Raw genomic sequence first — 8,798 nt, forward strand, 5'->3', positions numbered from 1 at the left:
ATCCAGTTTGGGTGAAAAAATATTTGCTGAGATTTCTGGAGATTCGTAATTTTTGGAAGCTTGGCAACCCCTTTCCATGAAAGTGCTTCTCGCCAGTCACTGCTTAGGGCTACATCAAGAGGAAACAAACCATAGAGATAGAACGTGAAACTACTTTACTGTGTCAAGTTTCAAGAAGCTAGCACAAACCGTGTTGGATTTAGAGTTCCAAATACATCTATCAATATAGGAGAAAACAGAGTGAAACCTCAAAATTCAAACTGTTACAGGAAATGAACGCTTCAACATAGAAGAACGAAATTTGGGGAACCAAGTCGCCTTAGTGTACTGATCATTACCTGAAAGTATCATCCACTTTGGGTGAAAAAATATTGGCTGAGATTTCTGGAGATTCGTAATTTTTGGAAGCTTCGCAACCCCTTTCCATGAAAGTGTTTCTCGCCAGTCACTGCTTAGGGCTACGTCAAGAGGAAACAAAACATAGAGATAGAACGTGAAACTACTTTACTGTGTCATGTTTCAAGAAGCTAGCACAAACCGTGTTGGATTTAGAGTTGCAAATACATCTATCAATATAGGAGAAAACAGAGTGAAACCTAAAAATTCAAACTGTTACTGGAAATGAACGCTTCAACATAGAAGAACGAAATTTGGGGAACCAAGTCGACTTAGTGTACTGATCATTACCTGAAAGTATCATCCAGTTTGGGTGAAAAAATATTTGATTTCTGGAGATTCGTAATTTTTGGAAGCTAGGCAAACCCTTTCCATGAAAGTGTTTCTCGCCAGTCAGTGATTAGGGCTACATCAAGAGGAAACAAAACATAGAGATAGAACGTGAAACTACTTTACTGTGTCAAGTTTCAAGAAGCTAGCACAAACCGTATTGGATTTAGAGTTCCAAATACATCTATCAATATAGGAGAAAACAGAGTGAAACCTCAAAATTCAAACTGTTACTGGAAATGAACGCTTCAACATAGAAGAACGAAATTTGGGGAACCAAGTCGCCTTAGTGTACTGATCATTACCTGAAAGTATCATCCAGTTTGGGTGAAAAAATATTTGCTGACATTTCTGGAGATTCGTAATTTTTGGAAGCTTCGCAACCCCTTTCCATGAAAGTGCTTCTCGCCAGTCACTGCTTAGGGCTACATCAAGAGGAAACAAAACATAGAGATAGAACGTGAAACTACTTTACTGTGTCAAGTTTCAAGAAGCTAGCACAAACCGTGTTGGATTTAGAGTTCCAAATACATCTATCAATATAGGAGAAAACAGAGTGATACCTAAAAATTCAAACTGTTACTGGAAATGAACGCTTCAACATAGAAGAACGAAATTTGGGGAACCAAGTCGCCTTAGTGTACTGATCATTACCTGAAAGTATCATCCAGTTTTGGTGAAAAAATATTGGCTGAGATTTCTGGTGATTCGTAATTTTTGGAAGCTTCGCAACCCCTTTCCATGAAAGTGTTTCTCGCCAGTCAGTGCTTAGGGCTACATCAAGAGGAAAAAATACGTTGAGATAGAACGTGAAACTACTTTACTGTGTCAAGTTTCAAGCAGCTAGCACAAACCGTGTTCGATTTAGAGTTCCAAATACATCTATCAATATAGGAGAAAACAGAGTGAAACCTAAAAATTCAAACTGTTACTGGAAATGAACACTTCAACATAGAAGAACAAAATTTGGGGAACCAAGTCGCCTTAGTGTACTGATCATTACCTGAAAGTATCATCCAGTTTGGGTGAAAAAATATTTGCTGACATTTCTGGAGATTCGTAATTTTTGGAAGCTTGGCAACCCCTTTCCATGAAAGTGCTTCTCGCCAGTCACTGCTTAGGGCTACATCAAGAGGAAACAAAACATAGAGATAGAACGTGAAACTACTTTACTGTGTCAAGTTTCAAGAAGCTAGCACAAACCGTGTTGGATTTAGAGTTCCAAATACATCTATCAATATAGGAGAAAACAGAGTGAAACCTCAAAATTCAAACTGTTACTGGAAATGAACGCTTCAACATAGAAGAACGAAATTTGGGGAACCAAGTCGCCTTAGTGTACTGATCATTACCTGAAAGTATCATCCAGTTTGGGTGAAAAAATATTTGCTGAGATTTCTGGAGATTCGTAATTTTTGGAAGCTTGGCAACCCCTTTCCATGAAAGTGTTTCTCGCCAGTCACTGCTTAGGGCTACATCAAGAGGAAACAAAACATAGAGATAGAACGTGAAACTACTTTACTGTGTCAAGTTTCAAGATGCTAGCACTAACCGTATTGGATTTAGAGTTCCAAATACATCAATCAATATAGGAGAAAACAGAGTGAACCTAAAAATTCAAACTGTTACTGGAAATGAACGCTTCAATATAGAAGATCAAAATTTGGGGAACCAAGTCGCCTTAGTGTACTGATCATTACCTGAAAGTATCATCCAGTTTGGGTGAAAAAATATTTGCTGACATTTCTGGAGATTCGTAATTTTTGGAAGCTTGGCAACCCCTTTGCATGAAAGTGCTTCTCGCCAGTCACTGCTTAGGGCTACATCAAGAGGAAACAAAACATAGAGATAGAACGTGAAACTACTTTACTGTGTCAAGTTTCAAGAAGCTAGCACAAACCATGTTGGATTTAGAGTTGCAAATACATCTATCAATATAGGAGAAAACAGAGTGAAACCTAAAAATTCAAACTGTTACTGGAAATGAACGCTTCAACATAGAAGAACGAAATTTGGGGAACCAAGTCGCCTTAGTGTACTGATCATTACCTGAAAGTATCATCCAGTTTGGGTGAAAAAATATTTGCTGACATTTCTGGAGATTCGTAATTTTTGGAAGCTTGGCAACCCCTTTCCATGAAAGTGCTTCTCGCCAGTCACTGCTTAGGGCTACATCAAGAGGAAACAAAACATAGAGATAGAACGTGAAACTACTTTACTGTGTCAAGTTTCAAGAAGCTAGCACAAACCGTGTTGGATTTAGAGTTCCAAATACATCTATCAATATAGGAGAAAACAGAGTGAAACCTCAAAATTCAAACTGTTACTGGAAATGAACGCTTCAACATAGAAGAACGAAATTTGGGGAACCAAGTCGCCTTAGTGTACTGATCATTACCTGAAAGTATCATCCAGTTTGGGTGAAAAAATATTTGCTGAGATTTCTGGAGATTCGTAATTTTTGGAAGCTTGGCAACCCCTTTCCATGAAAGTGCTTCTCGCCAGTCACTGCTTAGGGCTACATCAAGAGGAAACAAAACATAGAGATAGAACGTGAAACTACTTTACTGTGTCAAGTTTCAAGAAGCTAGCACAAACCGTGTTGGATTTAGAGTTCCAAATACATCTATCAATATAGGAGAAAACAGAGTGAAACCTCAAAATTCAAACTGTTACTGGAAATGAACGCTTCAACATAGAAGAACGAAATTTGGGGAACCAAGTCGCCTTAGTGTACTGATCATTACCTGAAAGTATCATCCAGTTTGGGTGAAAAAATATTTGCTGAGATTTCTGGAGATTCGTAATTTTTGGAAGCTTCGCAACCCCTTTCCATGAAAGTGCTTCTCGCCAGTCACTGCTTAGGGCTACATCAAGAGGAAACAAAACATAGAGATAGAACGTGAAACTACTTTACTGTGTCAAGTTTCAATAAGCTAGCACAAACCGTGTTGGATTTAGAGTTCCAAATACATCTATCAATATAGGAGAAAACAGAGTGAAACCTAAAAATTCAAACTGTTACTGGAAATGAACGCTTCAATATAGAAGAACGAAATTTGGGGAACCAAGTCGCCTTAGTGTACTGATCATTACCTGAAAGTATCATCCAGTTTGGGTGAAAAAATATTTGCTGAGATTTCTGGAGATTCGTAATTTTTGGAAGCTTCGCAACCCCTTTCCATGAAAGTGTTTCTCGCCAGTCAGTGCTTAGGGCTACATCAAGAGGAAACAAAACGTAGAGAGAGAACGTGAAACTACTTCACTGTGTCAAGTTTCAAGAAGCTAGCACAAACCGTGTTGGATTTAGAGTTCCAAATACATCTATCAATATAGGAGAAAACAGAGTGAAACCTAAAAATTCAAACTGTTACTGGAAATGAACGCTTCAACATAGAAGAACGAAATTTGGGGAACCAAGTCGCCTTAGTGTACTGATCATTACCTGAAAGTATCATCCAGTTTGGGTGAAAAAATATTTGCTGAGATTTCTGGAGATTCGTAATTTTTGGAAGCTTGGCAACCCCTTTCCATGAAAGTGCTTCTCGCCAGTCACTGCTTAGGGCTACATCAAGAGGAAACAAACCATAGAGATAGAACGTGAAACTACTTTACTGTGTCAAGTTTCAAGAAGCTAGCACAAACCGTGTTGGATTTAGAGTTCCAAATACATCTATCAATATAGGAGAAAACAGAGTGAAACCTCAAAATTCAAACTGTTACAGGAAATGAACGCTTCAACATAGAAGAACGAAATTTGGGGAACCAAGTCGCCTTAGTGTACTGATCATTACCTGAAAGTATCATCCACTTTGGGTGAAAAAATATTGGCTGAGATTTCTGGAGATTCGTAATTTTTGGAAGCTTCGCAACCCCTTTCCATGAAAGTGTTTCTCGCCAGTCACTGCTTAGGGCTACGTCAAGAGGAAACAAAACATAGAGATAGAACGTGAAACTACTTTACTGTGTCATGTTTCAAGAAGCTAGCACAAACCGTGTTGGATTTAGAGTTGCAAATACATCTATCAATATAGGAGAAAACAGAGTGAAACCTAAAAATTCAAACTGTTACTGGAAATGAACGCTTCAACATAGAAGAACGAAATTTGGGGAACCAAGTCGACTTAGTGTACTGATCATTACCTGAAAGTATCATCCAGTTTGGGTGAAAAAATATTTGATTTCTGGAGATTCGTAATTTTTGGAAGCTAGGCAAACCCTTTCCATGAAAGTGTTTCTCGCCAGTCAGTGATTAGGGCTACATCAAGAGGAAACAAAACATAGAGATAGAACGTGAAACTACTTTACTGTGTCAAGTTTCAAGAAGCTAGCACAAACCGTATTGGATTTAGAGTTCCAAATACATCTATCAATATAGGAGAAAACAGAGTGAAACCTCAAAATTCAAACTGTTACTGGAAATGAACGCTTCAACATAGAAGAACGAAATTTGGGGAACCAAGTCGCCTTAGTGTACTGATCATTACCTGAAAGTATCATCCAGTTTGGGTGAAAAAATATTTGCTGACATTTCTGGAGATTCGTAATTTTTGGAAGCTTCGCAACCCCTTTCCATGAAAGTGCTTCTCGCCAGTCACTGCTTAGGGCTACATCAAGAGGAAACAAAACATAGAGATAGAACGTGAAACTACTTTACTGTGTCAAGTTTCAAGAAGCTAGCACAAACCGTGTTGGATTTAGAGTTCCAAATACATCTATCAATATAGGAGAAAACAGAGTGATACCTAAAAATTCAAACTGTTACTGGAAATGAACGCTTCAACATAGAAGAACGAAATTTGGGGAACCAAGTCGCCTTAGTGTACTGATCATTACCTGAAAGTATCATCCAGTTTTGGTGAAAAAATATTGGCTGAGATTTCTGGTGATTCGTAATTTTTGGAAGCTTCGCAACCCCTTTCCATGAAAGTGTTTCTCGCCAGTCAGTGCTTAGGGCTACATCAAGAGGAAAAAATACGTTGAGATAGAACGTGAAACTACTTTACTGTGTCAAGTTTCAAGCAGCTAGCACAAACCGTGTTCGATTTAGAGTTCCAAATACATCTATCAATATAGGAGAAAACAGAGTGAAACCTAAAAATTCAAACTGTTACTGGAAATGAACACTTCAACATAGAAGAACAAAATTTGGGGAACCAAGTCGCCTTAGTGTACTGATCATTACCTGAAAGTATCATCCAGTTTGGGTGAAAAAATATTTGCTGACATTTCTGGAGATTCGTAATTTTTGGAAGCTTGGCAACCCCTTTCCATGAAAGTGCTTCTCGCCAGTCACTGCTTAGGGCTACATCAAGAGGAAACAAAACATAGAGATAGAACGTGAAACTACTTTACTGTGTCAAGTTTCAAGAAGCTAGCACAAACCGTGTTGGATTTAGAGTTCCAAATACATCTATCAATATAGGAGAAAACAGAGTGAAACCTCAAAATTCAAACTGTTACTGGAAATGAACGCTTCAACATAGAAGAACGAAATTTGGGGAACCAAGTCGCCTTAGTGTACTGATCATTACCTGAAAGTATCATCCAGTTTGGGTGAAAAAATATTTGCTGAGATTTCTGGAGATTCGTAATTTTTGGAAGCTTGGCAACCCCTTTCCATGAAAGTGTTTCTCGCCAGTCACTGCTTAGGGCTACATCAAGAGGAAACAAAACATAGAGATAGAACGTGAAACTACTTTACTGTGTCAAGTTTCAAGATGCTAGCACTAACCGTATTGGATTTAGAGTTCCAAATACATCAATCAATATAGGAGAAAACAGAGTGAACCTAAAAATTCAAACTGTTACTGGAAATGAACGCTTCAATATAGAAGATCAAAATTTGGGGAACCAAGTCGCCTTAGTGTACTGATCATTACCTGAAAGTATCATCCAGTTTGGGTGAAAAAATATTTGCTGACATTTCTGGAGATTCGTAATTTTTGGAAGCTTGGCAACCCCTTTGCATGAAAGTGCTTCTCGCCAGTCACTGCTTAGGGCTACATCAAGAGGAAACAAAACATAGAGATAGAACGTGAAACTACTTTACTGTGTCAAGTTTCAAGAAGCTAGCACAAACCATGTTGGATTTAGAGTTGCAAATACATCTATCAATATAGGAGAAAACAGAGTGAAACCTCAAAATTCAAACTGTTACTGGAAATGAACGCTTCAACATAGAAGAACGAAATTTGGGGAACCAAGTCGCCTTAGTGTACTGATCATTACCTGAAAGTATCATCCAGTTTGGGTGAAAAAATATTTGCTGACATTTCTGGAGATTCGTAATTTTTGGAAGCTTGGCAACCCCTTTCCATGAAAGTGCTTCTCGCCAGTCACTGCTTAGGGCTACATCAAGAGGAAACAAAACATAGAGATAGAACGTGAAACTACTTTACTGTGTCAAGTTTCAAGAAGCTAGCACAAACCGTGTTGGATTTAGAGTTCCAAATACATCTATCAATATAGGAGAAAACAGAGTGAAACCTCAAAATTCAAACTGTTACTGGAAATGAACGCTTCAACATAGAAGAACGAAATTTGGGGAACCAAGTCGCCTTAGTGTACTGATCATTACCTGAAAGTATCATCCAGTTTGGGTGAAAAAATATTTGCTGAGATTTCTGGAGATTCGTAATTTTTGGAAGCTTGGCAACCCCTTTCCATGAAAGTGCTTCTCGCCAGTCACTGCTTAGGGCTACATCAAGAGGAAACAAAACATAGAGATAGAACGTGAAACTACTTTACTGTGTCAAGTTTCAATAAGCTAGCACAAACCGTGTTGGATTTAGAGTTCCAAATACATCTATCAATATAGGAGAAAACAGAGTGATACCTAAAAATTCAAACTGTTACTGGAAATGAACGCTTCAACATAGAAGAACGAAATTTGGGGAACCAAGTCGCCTTAGTGTACTGATCATTACCTGAAAGTATCATCCAGTTTTGGTGAAAAAATATTGGCTGAGATTTCTGGTGATTCGTAATTTTTGGAAGCTTCGCAACCCCTTTCCATGAAAGTGTTTCTCGCCAGTCAGTGCTTAGGGCTACATCAAGAGGAAACAATACATTGAGATAGAACGTGAAACTACTTTACTGTGTCAAGTTTCAAGCAGCTAGCACAAACCGTGTTCGATTTAGAGTTCCAAATACATCTATCAATATAGGAGAAAACAGAGTGAAACCTAAAAATTCAAACTGTTACTGGAAATGAACACTTCAACATAGAAGAACGAAACTTGGGGAACCAAGTCGCCTTAGTGTACTGATCATTACCTGAAAGTATCATCCAGTTTGGGTGAAAAAATATTTGCTGAGATTTCTGGAGATTCGTAATTTTTGGAAGCTTGGCAACCCCTTTCCATGAAAGTGCTTCTCGCCAGTCACTGCTTAGGGCTACATCATGAGGAAACAAAACATAGACATAGAACGTGAAACTACTTTACTGTGTCAAGTTTCAAGAAGCTAGCACAAACCGTGTTGGATTTAGAGTTCCAAATACATCTATCAATATAGGAGAAAACAGAGTGAAACCTAAAAATTCAAACTGTTACTGGAAATGAACGCTTCAACATAGAAGAACGAAATTTGGGGAACCAAGTCGCCTTAGTGTACTGATCATTACCTGAAAGTATCATCCAGTTTGGGTGAAAAAATATTTGCTGACATTTCTGGAGATTCGTAATTTTTGGAAGCTTGGCAACCCCTTTCCATGAAAGTGCTTCTCGCCAGTCACTGCTTAGGGCTACATCAAGAGCAAACAAAACATAGAGATAGAACGTGAAACTACTTTACTGTGTCAAGTTTCAAGAACCTAGCACAAACCGTGTTCGATTTAGAGTTCCAAATACATCTATGAATATAGGAGAAAACAGAGTGAAACGTCAAAATTCAAACTGTTACTGGAAATGAACGCTTCAACATAGAAGAACGAAATTTGGGGAACCAAGTCGCCTTAGTGTACTGATCATTACCTGAAAGTATCATCCAGTTTGGGTGAGAAAATATTTGCTGAGATTTCTGGAGATTCATAATTTTTAGAAGCTTGGCAACCCCTTTCCATGAAAGTG

The sequence above is a fragment of the Spermophilus citellus genome, assembly GCF_964194105.1.
Source record: "Spermophilus citellus genome assembly, chromosome: 6".
NCBI lineage: Eukaryota > Metazoa > Chordata > Mammalia > Rodentia > Sciuridae > Spermophilus > Spermophilus citellus.